General features: G+C 33.3%; 1 protein-coding gene across 5 annotated transcripts in view; it reads right to left on the bottom strand.

Moving 5' to 3' along the window:
* Positions 1-18,767, bottom strand: part of CNTN1 (contactin 1) — a 353,101-nt gene that overhangs the window by 223,047 nt on the left and 111,287 nt on the right. Inside the window, exons 2-3 of one of the 5 annotated variants that reach the window (XM_032347817.1) lie at positions 11,318-11,320; positions 11,140-11,238 (exon numbers count right to left, since the gene is read on the bottom strand). The exons of 2 other annotated variants lie outside the window; for them this stretch is intronic. The gene's annotated coding sequence lies outside the window, so the exon portion shown is untranslated. Of the gene's footprint in view, positions 1-11,139; positions 11,558-18,767 lie in introns of those variants that run through there. 2 more of the 5 variants (XM_032347814.1, XM_032347815.1) reach the window with 2 other exon arrangements.

Here is an 18,767-nt window from a genome sequence, read left to right as displayed (position 1 = left end):
TGATGCATATATGTCAAAAATATCATTTCCTAGACAAATTTAATATATTAAGTTTTATTAACACAATAAAACACGTTTATTGATACTAGGCAACAGCATTTAAATAAATTTGCAAAACACACTGCCTAGCACAAAGTATAAAATGAACAAATGTTGGTGTACCCATTTCTACCTTTAAATAGTGGTTTATTATGTCAACAAAACAGAGTAATTTTGCTGTGACACAGATGATAACATCTTTGCACAATTAACTAATTTAATTCCTGTTATTCATTATCTTTATTTTATCAATTGCTAGGCAGTATAATCATTATAGTTCTTCTGTAATATCTATTGTATATCTACACTTTGTTGCACTGTTTTAATCCTAATCAGTCTTCCATATGAGAAACAGAGATTTATACAACCTTCTCCATTTAATCTTTAATACTCTGTTTCTTCCTAAATTACAAGCTACTGAAATTTTATATATATATATATATATATAACCAAAGTGTTTATTTTTGGCATGTTGATTGACACATGACTAGCTCTTTTAAAGAAGAACTAAGTTTATACTGACACTAAGCATGTCTAAATTAGTACCCATTTCTAATACCATGCTCATGAGTTTATTCTAACATTATACTTCTGTAGTTAAAATCTAAGAATTTTACATGTTTTGAATCCCAGAGGAATGATTTTCTTTTATTGAAGTTTCTTTTCTTTTCTTAAGAATTTCTCAAAACAGATAATTTAGAGAAGCAAAAGAGTTCATTAAAGAGCATTTTCCCTTAAACTAAGAAATTAATTATATGAAGAACATTAAATCTCAATCAAGAATCTTACAATTAAGGAAAAAATTACTGCAATTTTTATATTATTCAACTTCTAACAAGTATGCTTTGAAACTTCTTTTCTGTATGTAGGTATGCCTAAATAGTAGATCCTTAAATAATAAGCCTCAATCATCAGAAACTCTGTTTCCACATGTAAAAATTAAAGATTAGTCACATTTTTATATGACACCTTCCAACTCTAAGATATCATTTTATTCTTGATGAGGGACTAGATAGATAAATTCTAAAAAAATCTTTCTCTTAGATTACCAAAAATATTTTTCTCACTACTGTATGAAACATCAGTTTAAGTTTAATTTAAATGAAAGAAGAGGTTCACTTAAAAGCACTAATATTTCTGTGAGTGGGGACCACATGCTATAGCAATGAAGAACACAGAAAATCATCTTATTTGCATGTTATATGGTATTTCATAACCTCAAAACAGTCATGGTGCCAAAGAATTTTCTTTTTTCCTACAAAGTGATTTATTTAAAAATCAATAATATTTGGCACTCATGCTCCCCTGCAAAGGTCTCATCCAAATATATCTATGTACACAGTTGGCTATGTTTTTTCTCTTCTAATTGAGTATTCTGGCACAAATAATCGTGTCTTTCAATAACTTTATTATTATTTATGATTATTTGTACTCCCATCATGAATGTAACATCTTCAGTAAGTTTCAAAGAAACAATGTACTATTTCAAGTCATCCTCAACAACATAAGATAACCCCAGACTCAATAAGACACATTCTTTATGGCCTAGATCTCTGTTTATCTTGCAGGCCATTTATTCCTGAACACATTGTTTGTTTGTTTGGTTGGTTGGTTGGTTTTTTCTGAACACATTGTTTTATATAATTTGTCATTTAGCTATGACTAGGTCACAGTATGCAATATATTCACCATTTTTAATACTTTCCTAACAATGTTACTGCCTCATTGTGATCTATGTGATTATAACTAGTATGAATTGATTACACAAGCCAACAAGACCTTATTATCATAAATTGATGACAAATATTTACCAACTATATACAATATATCAAGCAATGTGCTAAATGCTGAAGATATGTACAAAAACAGAATGGTAATCGTGCCTATGTAGTCTGAAAGCATTTTGAATGTTACTTAAAATAGTTGAATTATTTTCATTTCTGCTATTAACATAACTTCTACCTAACACATGGTTTTTCTTTATTAAAATATCCACAATATTTTCTGGATAGAATATCTACTTGCATTTTAAATCACCAAATCCTTTACATTAATTTCCTAATCAATAATGTAAAAAAAAACCACACTGTATATTCATCTCAATCACCTAAACTTGCCATTTACAACATAATCCTTGTGAAAACTCTTACAAAATATACTCATGGGTCAAGATGGTAGGAAAGAGGGTTCTACAACACAGAAAGATATCTAAATCTTGGTTGCCAAGCATGTTCCGTAAAGCAGAGCAAAGTTGGTGTTCATTGAGATTGAAGATCACACTCATAAAGAAACTAACATTGTTGACTTGATATTCAGATGTCCAGGTACAGGTGTACATTAGATCAAGATAGATTTTTGTTGTTAAAAAAAAAAATCCTACTACAAGATTCATTTTACATTTGGTATGTACATTTACATAATAACTGTGCTCACCAAAGTCTAGTAATTTAATGGTGTGACTTAAAATTAATGTCTTCAAATTAATAAAATATGATAACATAAATTCATGTGACCATTCACATTTCACATATTTATTGAACACCTACTTTGCTCATGGCATTGTTCTAGACACTGGCAAGGCAATGATAAATAAAACAAAAGTGATACTCTATTATTCAATTATATGTAGGAAACTTGCCTGGTTAATATCACATTTTCTCCTGAAGGGGTTAAGAAGGAAAAAAGCTTCTAAAAGTACCCTCTCAGGGAAAAGCACTATAAAATTATTCTTATCACTAATTCACATTTTAGAGGAAACAATAATAAACTCATTAACATAAATTTGTTGAAAACTCATTACCCATCAATCTACTCAATGATATTTAAGCTGGTCCATATATTGGACATCTTGTTAAATGTATTTCCGCATGTGTCATTTTGTTCCTTATCCATCAGTCAAACTTTCCACACTTGAGCAAAGTGACCTTTTATTTTTAGAGGATGTTTATGGATGGTTAATTTTTCAAATCATACTTGACTTTCTTCTAATTACAAATCTCTTAATAAAAATTAACTTGTAACTTTGCACTTTTTTCATTATATGCATTTTAGTTAAATAAATGATAGATGAACAAACCTATGAACGTCACAGTCCAAGATCTCATTAAATTATCATGCTTTGATATTTGAAGTTTCTTGCAAAATGCCAAAAAAAAAAAAACCAAAAAAAGAAAGAAAGAAAAAATACTAAATTTATGGGGATATCAGAGAGATTTTAATTTCCTAATCCTGGACCTAGAGTTTTAGTAACAGTATAAACTTAATCTCAGTTTTCTAATCTTTAAAGTGAGAATCTCATAGTCTTCTAAAAAGGATTAAAAGAATATGCATTAAAGCAATTATCTCAGCATCAAACACAAAACTTGCCTCCTTTATCCTTTCAAGCTGTGTTCATTAACCACCTTTTTTTAGTGTGAGCCTCTAAATTTTCTAGTGAACACCATTTATTTTATAACTACATTTAATGAACCATTATACAACTATTTAAAAACCATTGTAACTATCCTTTGATTGCTGCCTCCAAGAAATGATTCTTGATGCTTTCCCCTACTTTTGGCTAAAGCCCAATTTATATGCACTTATTGTACCTGGTTTACAACTTGTCAAGAATTACCTTTGTCCAATAAACTTTCTGTTTGCTCCAGTCTCTTTTTCAAGAGACTGAACTTCCTAAACTTCCCCTTGCATAGCCATTATGCAGAGAAGGGGCTTAATAAACATTTCCTGAATTAACAAATTAGTATGTTCCAGGACCTCAAGAGAGTCACAACTATGTAGGGTAGTATACATATCTTTTATCCATGGATATAACATCCTTCCCTCTATTAAACTGTGCCATAGTATTTAGTGTATATAAATCTGTTTATTCCACTGGAATATAAACTCTTTGATGGAAAGATTCATGTTTTATTCATCCTGTATCCCCAAAGTCTGGCACAGTGTCTGGCATATGTGTAGCATTTGCCAAATATGGTTCCCCAACTCAAGAGAATTACTTAGAACTTGGGAAGCTATAGCTGCTAGCCTTGTGCTCAAAAGTTTAATCCAGAGGATTAAAATTGCAGCTACACACATCACTTGAAAATAATAGTCAAACATCCCAGATAACCATGATAGATCATCCTAGCTTCTGTTATGTGGGATTAATTGAAATGCAGATTTTTTATTTTTTTAAAGTCAGCTCTACGTCCAACATGGAGCTTGAACTCATGACCCTGACATCAAGAGTCGATGCTCTACCGACTGAGTCAGCCAGGTGTTCCAGAATGCAGATATTTTATAAGTGATCACACTGGCAATAAAGATCAAAGTTTCAGGCATTTTGGAATAAGGGGGTTGGCTAGCAAAATAGATAGAAATGGACAGACCTAAGAAATACTGTTGTTGTATAAAAAAAATATGTTTGTAGTTTAGATGGGAGAACAAAACAAAGAGTGGTATTAAATCTAAGTTTATATGTGGGACAAATAGAAGTATCTCTTCTGCTTAGAACCCACATATCTATCTGAAGGTCAATAAGAATAGCCATAGTGCCTGGGTGGCTCAGTGGGTTAAGCCGCTGCCTTCGGCTCAGGTCATGATCTCAGGGTCCTGGGATCGAGTCCCGCATCGGGCTCTCTGCTCAGCGGGGAGCCTGCTTCCTCCTCTCTCTCTCTTTCTGCCTCTCTGCCTACTTGTGATCTCTGTCAAATAAATAAATAAAATCTTTAAAAAAAAAAAGAAAGAAAAAGAATAGCCATAAAGCTGGAGGGCCTGGGTGGCTCAGTTGGCTGAATGTTGGACTCTTGGTTTCAGCTCAGGTCATGATCTTATGGGTCATGGGATCATGTTCTAAACTTAGTAGGGAGTCTGCTTGAAGATTATCTCCCTCTGACCCTTTCCCCTACATTCCCCACCATGCGCATGCCTACTTTCTCTCCCTAAAATAAATAAAACTTTTAAAAAATATGGCCATAAAGCCAGCGCCTTCATACAAACATTACTGTGCCTGGCACGTTTTTTATGATGACAATTATCATGTAAAAAGTACTTAACTATGTTAAATAATTCTACTTAATGTTTGGAAGCATAAATAATTATCTAAGAATATAGTAATTTAAAGGTAGATAAGTCTGAAGCCAGAAGAAAGACTAGAAGACTTGTAATCATCTGTATGTTTACTGAGGCACTGCTCTCACCACTTTTAACAGATAATACAATATAAGAAATTTTTCTAAAGATACAATTATATTAAAATTTTCCATAGACTGGCAAATTTTCTTTTTAGTAAGGGTTAAAGTTCTTATTCTCTACTTATATTAGCCCTCAGTATTATTTTTCATCCAAATCCTCAAATATTAGTTAAGCCTAGGTCAGAATTCAAATATAGAAAACATAAAATTAGGAAATAAAAATACATTTCATGCTCATGATAATTTTACAGAATAAAATTCCTCAGCAGTATGTGCCTTTGAATTTTCTACTAAAATTTTCCCTCCATAGATCATCACTATTGATCATAATTTCAAAGCACTTTAAAAAATCATTAACAAAAATCATTCCCTAGGTTCACGTAAAGGCAAAAATTGCAGTTGTTTTCCACTATTCTTGCCTATTTCTTCTGGAACTTGGGTGCCCTCATACTGACCTATTTTGTTTATTACTGGTCCATCCAATTCACCTCTTGGCTGCTTACTCATCCAGTTCTTCAAGAGAGCCTCCTGTTTGTCACCCAGCTTTTCTTTTTGCCAACTAATATATCATCTTCCATCTGTTTAAATTCCTATGTTCTTTCTGGCACAGTTCTGCCTCCAGATTCCCTCTCAGCCACCTACCTTGCTGCCCTTCCATCTGCTAGTATGACTAGTGTCTTTTCTAACCTATTCTTCAACTAAATCATCTTCAATTTTCCCCTTGAATTTCTTTCTCAAAAGTTCATGTCTTAAAGGACTACTGTGATTGCATTCATTACATATACAATCTTGGTGTAGAAAGGGAAGTTAAAAACCGTTAAGTTCAAACATGCATTTAATTTTTTAATTCTTCTACACTTCAAAGTCATTTACAGTTCTCTATTTCTTTCAGTGACGGTGTTTTGAAACAATACAGTGTACTACTGAAAGATATCAATGCTGTCTTTTCTTATATATACTTCACAGCACTACCTCTGTGTGGCTCAATTCTTGTTAGTCTCATGGTTGTGTTGGTTCATTGTTCCAATGTTTGGCATTTGCTGATTAGCGACAACCTTTTCTTGGACACCACATTTTTAAGACAATTCAATTCAATTTTGTAGGCTTAATGTAGCAGAAATACTTCTTAATTAGGATGTGTGCTGCTTACCGGATACCAAAGACATTATATAAACAAAACTAGCATTTGTTAATTAAATTTTCAGTATTTGATATTTTAGGAGCATAAGGTGGCATTTTCCCTTGACATTGATGTAGATGCTTGTTTTTATAAAGCAGATATGCTACAAGTTAAAACAGACTCAGAAAAAATGATTAAACTTTAGACCTATGTAGCTTGCCATTATACTGAAAACTTCTAATTGTCCATTCATATTTCTGGAGGATATACCCTCCATCCCTCTACTAACCACAACTTAGGAAAGAGTTAAGCTTATGTTTATAAGGGGTTCACTTAGGATTTACCCTTAAATCTGAATATAGCTGTTCAATAAAACAGTAATGATTTAAAAAAGACTTGACTGATTTATTTTAAATACTGGGAATATTATTAATCTTTCCATTGATGTTAATTGGTGTTAAAGATATTAAAGACATTCTCATGTTTGTTTTAATATAGGTTTTATTATTATATAGGTTTCATTATTATTATGGTATGGTAAAGTCAATAGATCTGATGATGTCTGCCATTGAAAAGGCAGTTGTTACACTCGCAGATCCTAAGAGAAGGGGACATACCGTGACTGGGGCCACACAGGGAATTTTGGGGATCTAGGGCCAATCAGGAGGTAGAAGGAGGGAGAAAAGTATGAGCCAAAGCCTTTATGATGCTTTTCTTAGGAAGGAGGCAGAATAAGTGGATTTAGAATTGGCTAGTTTGAATTACTTCAGGAAGCTCTGGAGGCACTGGAGCTGTCCCTAGTTGTTTGGTACTTGGCCCTGGGGTGATGAGGGCAAGAAGAAATTGGCCAGAGCATAGGAACACTGATAAAGAAGGAAGTTTAAGGTGCAGGCTCCTGGTTGCTTGCTTTGCATTTGAAAAGTGAATTCAAGGGTAATTAGTTCACTAAGTCTAGTAATTGGCTATACTCGGGAGGGGCAGTCCCTCCAGGGGCAGCAAAGCAAAGCATGAGAATACAGACTAAAAGGCAAGATTATTATAATAATTAATATCAAACTAACAATCACCAAAAAATGTTCAGCATTCATCTGATTCAAGGGTCCGAAAATTTTTGAGCCTTAAATTTTCCTCCAAAGGGATTAAATAACATATGTGAGTGTCCAGTGACTATAGAACCAAGTCTAAATTCTTACCTGCTCCCACCCTTTTTATTCTCAACTATACCTATCCAATTCCTCTATTTCAGTCCTGACACTAGAATATAAAGTATTAAGTTTTGCTTCCATGCCTTTATGTATGTATATTCTTCTGCTGGACTCCATTCAAAATTTTTGAGTATGGTTTCTTGTCTTATGATTGTTAAACTTTTTATACCAAATATTTTGAATGCTGCTATATTGTACTTTTTTCCTACATTGTATTATTTGTTCTATGGAAAGCACTTCCCCTTATCTTTTTTCTTATCTAGGAAGCCAGAATACCTAGCAAAAGCACACAGGAGGATCCTTAAATAAATATTTCTTCATTATACTGAGTTGTCTTAGGAGAGGAAAGTGATTAAAAACAATGAAAAACAGAGTGAAAATTATATTTATAATCAGAGGAAAGAGATTGCTAAAACATGTATGAAGCTGTGTTAAAATGAAACAACCTCAGAGTCAAATTTTAGGAGCATTTTTGAAAGGAATATATTTCAAAAACTAATTTCTTAGGGAATATATTTTAAGGTGGAACTAATTTTATTATTTTTTCCTATGACAGAAAAGAGAAGATGTAATTTCTTGGTATCATTCTTTGGTATAAATTCATATTTGAAAAGCTTTCTGTGAATCTTACAAAGCTTATAACTCATCAGAACTATTTACTAAAAAATACAGCAGAGGGATGTAGCCGGGGTGGCTCAGTCAGTTAAGTATTCAACAACTTGGTTTCAGCTCAGGTCATGATCTCAGAGTCCTGAGACTGAGCCCAGTGTGGGGCTCCATGCTCAACAGGCCTGCTTGGGACTCTCTCTTCTTCTCTCACTGCCCTTCCCCCCCACACCTTCTCTCTCTCTCAAATAAATAAATCTTAAAAAAATACAGGGGAGACGTCCTGGTCCCAAAAATATAAACTCAGATTTAATCAATTTGTATGTGTGTTTCAAGTTTGGAAAATGGACATATTATCTCTTTTCAAATGCTTTTACTCCTTACTCTTCCAATAAATGACTTGTAACTTTTTTATAATCTTAGTTTATGGCTAATGCTGAAAACAGGACATATAGAGATATACAGAGTTTTACATATAGATAGGTTTCTACTTAGATTCATTATCACATAGGTGCAAACATTAATATAAATATTTATACTAAAAAGAAAATTGATGGCTTACCATTTTAAAATGTTCTTCAACTGACTTCTCACTCTATTGAGTCACCTTTAAAATTCATGTTTAAATTAAATTACTAAGCTTTATCTTAGTGAATCATAATATTTCAGAATTCTTAGAAATTGATTTTAAGGTACATTAATAATATGTATCACCTATTCATTAAGTACATTTTTCTTTCAAAATCTTGTGTTTAATATTTCACTGCTATATGGGTTTCTCATTCCATTTCCTCTTTTCTTTTATTATATTCTTTTTGGATCTTCAGTCTCCTTCCTAACTGCATCTAATATGACTATGCTTTGCCATAATAATCATTATCTAACTTCATTTTGGTGTCTCACCTCATATATTGTGGTTAATATTCAAATATCCTTATTAATCTCTTGTTAATTTCTCCCAACTGACGATCTATAAAAATTAATTACAACTACTGTGGGAATTGGGAACTGAGAGCATCTCATTCCAGATTTCCCTCACATGATCCTGGAAATATTTCTTCACCATCACGCATTTTCAGTGATACTGAGAAGTGGCTCGGGTTAAGTTTGAGACCAGAACAATGGCAGAGAGGATGAACAAGTGCAGTATTATGTAGACCCCTTTGTTCATACAGTCTCACCATGTTAGTCCATTAATTTTACTGCTCTGATCTTGTCATCAGCATGGGGGGCTTTTCTTCTCCTACTGTCACTTCAGCCAGTCCAGTGAGTAGAGCTGCCATTATACTCATTACTCAGAATTTAGTATGCAGCTAAGGAATAAATATCTTTTAAGTTTCTGCCCCTTGCATTTTTTTCCATTTTCCTTCCAATTCCATTTTACCAGCTGTTAAGGGGCTACCTCAGCCAGGAGGTATTTGAGCAGAACTGAACACCATGACTCAGCATCAGGAGAACTTGAATGTGTATAGGCAGTTACTTCTCCTTTCTATCCTCTCCCCTGCCCCCCAGGAAAAACTCAACGTGTGAGTTTCCTCCTTTAGCTAAACTAGCTCAGTTTTGCAGATTCAAACATGTTCTACAGTGTGAGTTCTGTGCCACCATACTACTAGGCAGCTGAAAGGAAACTCGATAGAATAATATCACAGCAGAATTGAAATACATTGTGAAATGTTTGAAAAGTAGTTTTCCTGTGCTCTTAATATCATTGTTCTATATTTCTTTCTCTTTTTCTTTTAATACATGATACCTATTTCAGAAAGCATACTTATCATTATCTATTACTGGTTCTTGATAGATTATTTAACAAATACTTAAAAAAACTTAGCATCATACTTGAGGAAGTACATATACATACATCATACATGTATTACATGCTATATTACACATATTATATTTTTCAAATTATATATTATAGTGTATATAGGTGTGTATAAACATGTGTACATATATGCATATGTGTGTATATATACTAATAGTGTATACATATATTAATAGTATATATTTACTGTTTAAAATCATCTTTGAAACACTTTACTATATCAAGTTTCTTACTAAATGTTTTTTAATGCTATTTTCCCACCCTAAAGAGAGGTTGAGGAATTCATATCATACTGCTATCATTTACATATTTATTAGCTATTTGCCATGATATTGAAGCAAGCAGCTTTAACTCACAAAGACTGGCAAATATAGTAATATATTATTATTACTACTTTTCACTTTTTCAGAGTTTTTGTGAATTTTGTTTGGCTTTTATACAGTAGGTTCTACAATTATACAAACTTAATTTTTAAAACATCAAGAAAAATAAAACTTTTTTTGGTGTAAATTTCAGAATATAACATTTATCTACTCTTTTTTTTTTTTTGTAGTAAGTCATACTGGACAGGAGGAAAGAAAACAAAACACTCCAGGTAGAATTCAAACTGCTTTCTGACAACAAGGTCTTCCTTCAAGGACACACTATTCCAAATTATTTCAATTCCATCTGTTCAATTTGTATGCAACACAGTATTTGAATTTGAGTACCTCAGTGCTATCCTCTACTTCTGGAAAAAGGACTAAACATTTTGGGTGTTTACCAACATCTTTCACCATAACCTGAAAATGTTGACATAAAGGAAATAATCTGAGCCAAAGGAATACCACAGCCCTGTCAAACTTCTCCAGAAGATGATAATTCTTTTATTGATTCAGCTCACGCTCAGTGCTGCCCCTCCCCAATTTGCAGGCTCTATCTATCCAAGACACATACATCTAAGCTCTCGTACATTCTTGAAAAGCTTTTGCATGCAAATAAAATACCTTATGGCACCACACTGTCAAAAAAAAAAAAAAATCACCTTTCAATTAACAAAACAATTCAGAACCCTGACTCTGCATTGCAATACCGAGGTCTGAGTCAACCTTACTAATACTGACTGCATCACCGTTATTCTAACTCAGCACATTCTCACTTACAATGACCTAACCCAGAGAAAAACCTTGCACTTACCTGATATGCTGAGTTGTCTGTTGTTCCGAGTATTGTATTTATTGCAAAATGTCCATTTCAATAAATGCAGCGATAGTTATACCACAACACGCCTCTCTCCTGCAGCAGAAAGCAAGTTAAAAGGACTTCAAGCTGTGACCTCAGAGGCAGGCACAGCCGCTCCCATCCTTCAGCCAACCTTCTGGGGAGAGCAGGTTAGATGACAGTGAAGCTGGCTCCCTACATAGCAATACTTTCAAATAAAGCATTCTGTGCTGGGAGCTGGGGGATTTACATCTTCCAAATTCGGCTGGCCCGAGTCAATGCTGCTTCTATGCCTGAAAATATTAAGCATTTCACTGCAGTCACTTAATGCAAGAAACTATCTGAGGCGACTTCACAAACCCTGTCATTCTGTTCGGAGACTAAAGAATGAGCACGGCATGCATAATTCATGCATTAAAATCTTCAATGCACTTCCTGTAGCTGCTGTTCTATCCAGTAATGGGCTATTGATCACCTCATCGCTAAAACAATTGAAGCTCTGCAATTGGTTTATTTCCACAAATAAAATTACAACCTAAATCACAGGCAGAAGGCTCCAACCCTGCAACATCCACGCGGGTAAAAGACTCACATAGACGAGATAACATTTGCATGCTGCAGAATGTTTAAACTGGACTCTCTGGCAGAAACACTGTAGTATCTGTCTTCTTTTATTCAAAAGACATACTTTTGAAGATTTAGACTGAATATTTTACATTATAAGTGAGATATACGAAGTTCGTTTTTTTCCCCTGCCTTTTTCTGAAAAATCAACAGGCTAAACTGAAAATTAAGAAAAAAATAAATAAATAAAGAGAGAGATGTGTGCTACAAATCATAGGAGGTTTTTACCCAGATTCATATGGACAATCTTTCTTAGAAGATTTTAATTAATTTTTCATTTAAATAAGGTGGAAGAGATTTTTTTAAACATCATATGTTCATCATTGTTAAGTATTTTGGATGGTAAGCACCTTTTTTTTCTGGGAGTGTCAGTAATTCTGAGGGTCCTTTCTTTTAGTATTTAAGCTTCTAAGAACATACTATGGTTTGTTTCTGTTACTCTTTTTTCACTGCCTCAAAAAGTGGGCTTTAAAATAAAATATGCAATTCATTATGCTAGAGGGATAACACAGGTAGCATTTTAAAATGTCGTAATAATTTCTGTAAAAAATACCAAGGTGGGAAAGCCATGTAAGATGGCAAATGTATATAAATTCTTGTCTATTTCCCAAAGTATCTTCAGGGTAAAAATTAACTAAGCTTTATTTATCCACCAAAAGAGGACTATATATGATGTTATCAAGGTCATTTAGAAACCTAATGTTGTGTCTTTCCAAAGCCTCTTTTCATATCCGTATAGGTACCACATACATACACACACACAGTTATCATAGTTCTATGTTGTCACACCTGACTATTTATAAGACCCAAGTGAAACCTTCAAGTTCATAGCTTGGGGCTATACTTGAGAAAATCTGTCAGAGTATAGCCAAGGTTTCCAACAGTTATACTGTACAGGGAGCAATTCAGCCTTGGAGGAAGCATGATTACAGTAACTTCCAGTCAATAAACCAGTAGCAAGTGAGATCAGCCTGTAAGGGTAATAGAGGAGTGCTGACGACAACAGGGTGGAGTTCGGGGATGTTCAGAGAAATATTTCTTCTTTACAAAGCTTGGAAGAGCATGCCTCTAGGTCATAGAGAAGATAATTTCATTTACTTGATTAAGATTATGCTAAATATTCTAAATAGCCATTTGAGAAATTAACCATTCAATTACTATATATATTATATATCAATTATATATATATTATATGTGTTTAATTGAATATATATTATATATATTCAATTACTATATATAATATATATATTCCATAATATTTTGTTCTACCCTGTGAAGATTCTATTTGAACATTTGTATATATTGCCTCTAACTTAATATAATTCAAGTGAACTACACAGACCTTATTTTATAATATTTATCTGAGTAATATTCTTTTTTTTTTAAGATTTTATTTATTTATCTGACAGATATCACAAGCAGGCAGAGAGTCAGGCGGCGGGGGCTGTGGGGGAGAAGGCTCCCTGCTGAGCAGAGAACCCAATGGGGGCTCGATCCCAGGACCCTGAGATCATGACCTGAGCCGAAGCCAGAGGCTCAACCCACTGAGCCACCCAGGTGCCCCCCCTGAGTAATATTCTTTATTCTTTAAACAGAAGATTGAGGACCTCAAACGTTTAAAAAATTACAGAAGTTATAGCTAAGGATTAATATCCTGCCAAGAGTTTTATCAGTTTAATCATCTACAATAGCAATTTTACATGAAGATAACACCTCATTTAAAAATAGAAAATACGAAAACATTACAATGTTACTTATCAGGTGTGGGGATATAGAGTACAATCATTAGGATATAAATTGTTGACATAAACTAAAATAACTACACTTATAAACATTAGAAATTTAACCTCTCTGAAATGATATGATTGAATAATGCATAACGAGGTGGATAAGAAGAACTTAATTCATCTATCCTGCAGTGAGTAAGAAATCACTACCTTTTCTTTGATACAAATATCTCAGACCCAAGTCTAAAATGAAGATAGCAACTTTGTATCTACTTGGTGAATTTTTAAATTCAATTGTCTTAAAGATGTGGAGAAACATGAGAAACACACAAAAACACCTCATGGACCTAAGGTGTGCAAAAAAATATGGAATAAGAAAAGCTGTAGGGGTGGTAAATCCCTATAACATCAGAGAGGAAGCTGCAAGCAAGTCTTGAATGGGAACAACTGGGGGAAAAGTAGTCAATTATACTCGTAGGTAAAACAAAGCCAAAGACTATAATAAGAACCAATTTCTACTTTCCAGAAGCCTGGCTATGCCTAAGAAACGCACTTAACCGATCTTTTCAAATGGATGGAAAACAGAGATGGTGATTTTAGATGAATTTGATCTCTTTGCAGATCAAGAGATTTTCCCAATATTTTGAATTTATAATGCATGTAGAATTTGAAGTAAACTCTGTAATGTACAATGGGGTCAATAAAATGAATCCAAATTTGCAAATAAATCAAAGCATATTTAGTCGGCTAAATTTGTGATATCTATTAAGATATATAACTAGACTATCTGACTACTGCCATTTGGAAAAATGCATAATTTATATCCATTATAAAAAAACATAATGCCAGGGCGCCTGGGTGGCTCAGTGGATTAAGCCACTGCCTTAAGCAGGTCATGATCTTAGGGTCCTGGGATGGAGCCCCGCATCGGGCTCTCTGCTCTGAGGGGAGCCTACTTCCTCCTCTCTCTCTCTGCCTGCCTCTTGCCGACTTGTGATCTCTGTCAAATAAATAAATAAAATAAATCTTTAAAAAAAAAAAGAAAAGAAAACATAATGCCATGTAGCCTTAGGAAAAATAATTCAGCCTACCAAAGTTTCTATTCTGAACTCAAGGGATGTAGGAGCAGACTGCTTTTGTTCTCTAAGATTTAAGACATCCTTTCTTCTTTTCTTGCTCTGTCCTACTAATACTATAATCATCCCATAATCATAACACATTTATTTAATTAAACACATTTATTATGTACTTTCTACAAGAAAGAGATTATGCTAGATGCTAGGAAAATAAATATGTACAGATCAGTGTCTGCCTCCAAAGTAGTCATACTTTAGTGGTGAAAACAGGTAAACACATAGACAAAGAGTGATGAATATAAACAATTTGATATATATTAAGATATGCAAATGAGATAATTACTAAAGGGCACTAAGCCTCTATGCCAAATGACTTCTAGGTAAGTATTAATTCTTACTTTTACTCCACTAAATGAGGCATAGTAAGAAAAAATACTGGCATTACCAACTGCCCATAGTGTATTTAGGAAATGATTCATGGAGGTGATATTTAAAGAAACTGAGTGGTATGATGGAACTAATATGGTTTTTAATTGATAAATTTGAAAATAAATTCAGGCTTCACTGAATTTATATAACCTTGCGTGTGTTATCCACACTCCATGAATATCAGCTTTATATCATCTGGATAATATAGAAATCAAATTAAATATCTTTCCCTAGCTTCCTGTGAGAATTAAATAAATAATTTAGAGCACAATGGTTACAGGATAGTTTTTGTAGTCATCCAGATGAGAGTTTAAATTCTGTCTTGATTTCCTCACCTTTAAAATGGGGATGATATGAACGTCTTAGAATTATTAGGAAATTCAAATATTACAATGCCTTTATATCACTTAACAGAGTTCTTGACACAGTAAGAACCTTAGAAACATTAATTCATTCCTTCCCAAAGCTCAATCTTGAAGAAAAGTCTTGAAGGAAAAGTCATTTTCAGTAACAAGAATAATGTGCATTTGTAGGGAAGCAGGATATCACATAATACGCTTGAGAAACTAAATTCTGTGTATTATGAGAATTTGGATAAATAGACACTTTGTCAGGGGATAGGGAAAAGTTATATAAAATCTGATTTACATAAGAAATATAAAATTTTTAAAAACTTTTAAGAATTCTGTTCAAATTCTGATTCTATAGAACATTTTTTACACTGTTAAGGAGTCTGAAGCTATTCTACAGAGCTAGATATTTTAAAATTTCCCCAAGAGAATCATATGACTAGATTTGGTAGCTGAAAGATAGACTGGGAGCAGTAAACAAATGAAAAAAGTATGTTTAATAGAAGACCATTTGTAATCCACCAGAAGAGATGAGGACCTAAACAAGGCAGACATAGGGATGTGGATATATGGGAAATATTCTAGAGAGATTTAAACATTAGAGTCAGTAGGACTGAGTAGTATGACGAGGTTGGGAGGAATCATGGAGGACTTCAGGACTTGGTAACTCAGTGTCCTTCTATCACTCCTATCCAAAGGAAGAAAGAACTATTGATATTAAAAGAAGATGGTGAGTTGAGATTATAATACTGCACACAGCAAGGGAGGGGTTGGTAAAGAATTGGATATTTACAGAATTTCCAAAAGACATTTTGATAATGTAGCTGTAACACACTTAGGTGTGTGGAGAGTGACCAGAATTATTTAAGGTATGGAAGTCAAAGAAGTGACTCAGGGTTGAAAGTGTGTAACGAAAAGTAGACGGAGGATGAAACCCCGAGATGTAGATAACAAAATGAACTGAAAACACTGTCTCAACTAGCTATCTTGAAATTATTTATAAATTGATTGCAAAATGTAAAACTTCTAATGTATATTAGAACAAATATTTACTTTAATCTTCAAGAAATAAATTCAGTGACATAAGGAGGAAGAAAAAAGCTATAGGGAATAGGTATCCTAATATGTCTCAAAAACTTGAGGTACTTATACATCGTCCCTGTAACATTAGATTCCTGAGTTCCATTAAAATATCCACCATTCTCTCAATAATCAGTTAGCTTACAGATATCAGTATACTGCCATGACTTCCCAAGTGTCATAAAAATGATCCAATTGTAGTTCAGTATCTATATAAAAGGAAGATACTAAGAATCCTACTAATGGTTATCAATATAATTGAAAAATATAATTTAAAGCCTTTTAAGTTTATGAAGGAATTATTCTAATCCTTACTAATCCTAATGTACTTTTAGTTATTTTAAGAGAAGCCTGTGTTTTTGAAGTTTTTATTTAAGTTCTAATTAGTTAACATACAGTGTATTAATAGTTTCAGGTGTACAACGTAGTGACTCAACACATGCATACATCACCTGGGGCTCATCACAAGTGCATTCCTTTATCCCCATCATATGTTGATGGTAGTTTTTCTTTTTAAGTGACTAAATGCTCTTGAAGGAAGGCATTTTTAACTTCAAGTCAAGAGATATCAGCAACCAGTTCTACCCCATGAAATTCACTGAACAGCTCTAGGTATATGCTGATCTGTCTCTAGATACACATTAGGAAAGAGTTTTAAAATTATATCCTGCTTGTCTTCTCTAGTAACAAATTTAAATATTTGCAAAACAGTTTGCTCCAAATATATTTCTGGTCTCAAGATAATTTAGGTTTGCCTCACTATGTCTCAAATTTTTTTTTTTTTTTATTGAACAGAAATCTGTATCTTCTTAGGTCTTTTAGGATTTTTAAGCTTTTGAAAAGAATGATTCAACCCATGATTCACTTCTTCAATAAGCTTTAATGGGGAAACAAAGGTTTATCATATGAACTTATGAATGAATAAATGCCAACAACAAAATAGAGGATACATTAATTACCATATTTGATTGCATAATGCCTTAAAAGTACAAACACCTTTTACAGACTTTATACAAGTGTTAGCCTCACTACCACTAAAAAGGCACTTAATTAAAAACTTCTAAATACATGTATTTTTAAAATAACCACATAAGGATTATAGGGCACAAGTATATATTATGTGCATTTATGTGGGATGTGCATATGTGCACAAATATTTTAACATTTTGAATTATACAATATTTCACTTTAGGGTACAGAGTAACTATACAACTTGCTGAATTTCCACAAACTGACACAGCTATGCCACCGGCACTCTGATCAACAGACAATATATTATCAGAGGCCCAGAGGCCCTGTATTCTCCTCTCCATCCCCCACCACCCACCCAAAGCCACTGCTCTGACTGCTAACAACATAAATTAGATTTTTTTTTTTTTTTTTACACAACCAGCTTGTGGTGTTGCAGAATTCCACAGATACAGAACGATTTCAAAAGTAAATTTGCACAAGCATTTCCTATTCACATGTTCTCATTCGTATTTGGCCACAGTTTCAACATGTAAAATCTGTTATACTTTCATTTAACAAAGCAATTTTGTGCAAGCTCTTTTTGAGATGAATACTTTAGAACACATTTTATTTTCTACCAAAAGCTAGGTCTCAAAGCAGGATATTAATGTACGATCTTTTGTGAAAAATTTGTTTTTGAGGAGTTATTATATAAGGCAATCAACTTTGCTTTTTCATAAGGAGTTTTATCTTTAAATTTGCAACAGTAATTTCCTGGATAAGATTTCATCACAGATGTTTGTCCTGTGAAATTAAAGAGCCACTCATAAAAGGAGGTGGAAGTAGGGATCTTAAGGAAAAAAAGTGATACTTTACTGAAATGCATGATGATTTAAATTAAAAATAGATAAGTGATTTAAAGTAGGGACTACAAGCTCAAATTCATAAGGAAAACATATGATCTAGACTGCCTTCTTAGTGCAGAACTATCAGATGCAAAACTCTTGGCTACAGAGCCCAGATAAGCCAGTAATAATTATGTTTGGAAAATAATCCCAATTAGTGACACAAAGGAAAACAGGTTTATGAAATGGAGGGGATAGAAAAATGAGTTCGAAGCATGCAAGTGTGAATGAAAAAAAATACCTGCTTTTCTTCTGATTTAGCTGATATTGCCTTGAGCCTTTTCTTTTCACAAACATTCATTGATGTGGACTATGGATCAAAATCCAGCTTAGTACTGGGAATTTAACTGTCCTTATCCCAAAAGGTTTAGAATCAGTGGTCTATTGAAGCTAGCCCATATGAGCTTTTAAGTCTATTTTAATTTTCAAGAAATTTTCAAGCCAATTATTAAACACAGTTAT

Source organism: Mustela erminea, chromosome 6 (genome assembly GCF_009829155.1).
Source record: "Mustela erminea isolate mMusErm1 chromosome 6, mMusErm1.Pri, whole genome shotgun sequence".
Taxonomy (NCBI): Eukaryota; Metazoa; Chordata; class Mammalia; order Carnivora; family Mustelidae; genus Mustela; species Mustela erminea.
This window is presented reverse-complemented; position numbering and strand designations above follow the sequence as displayed.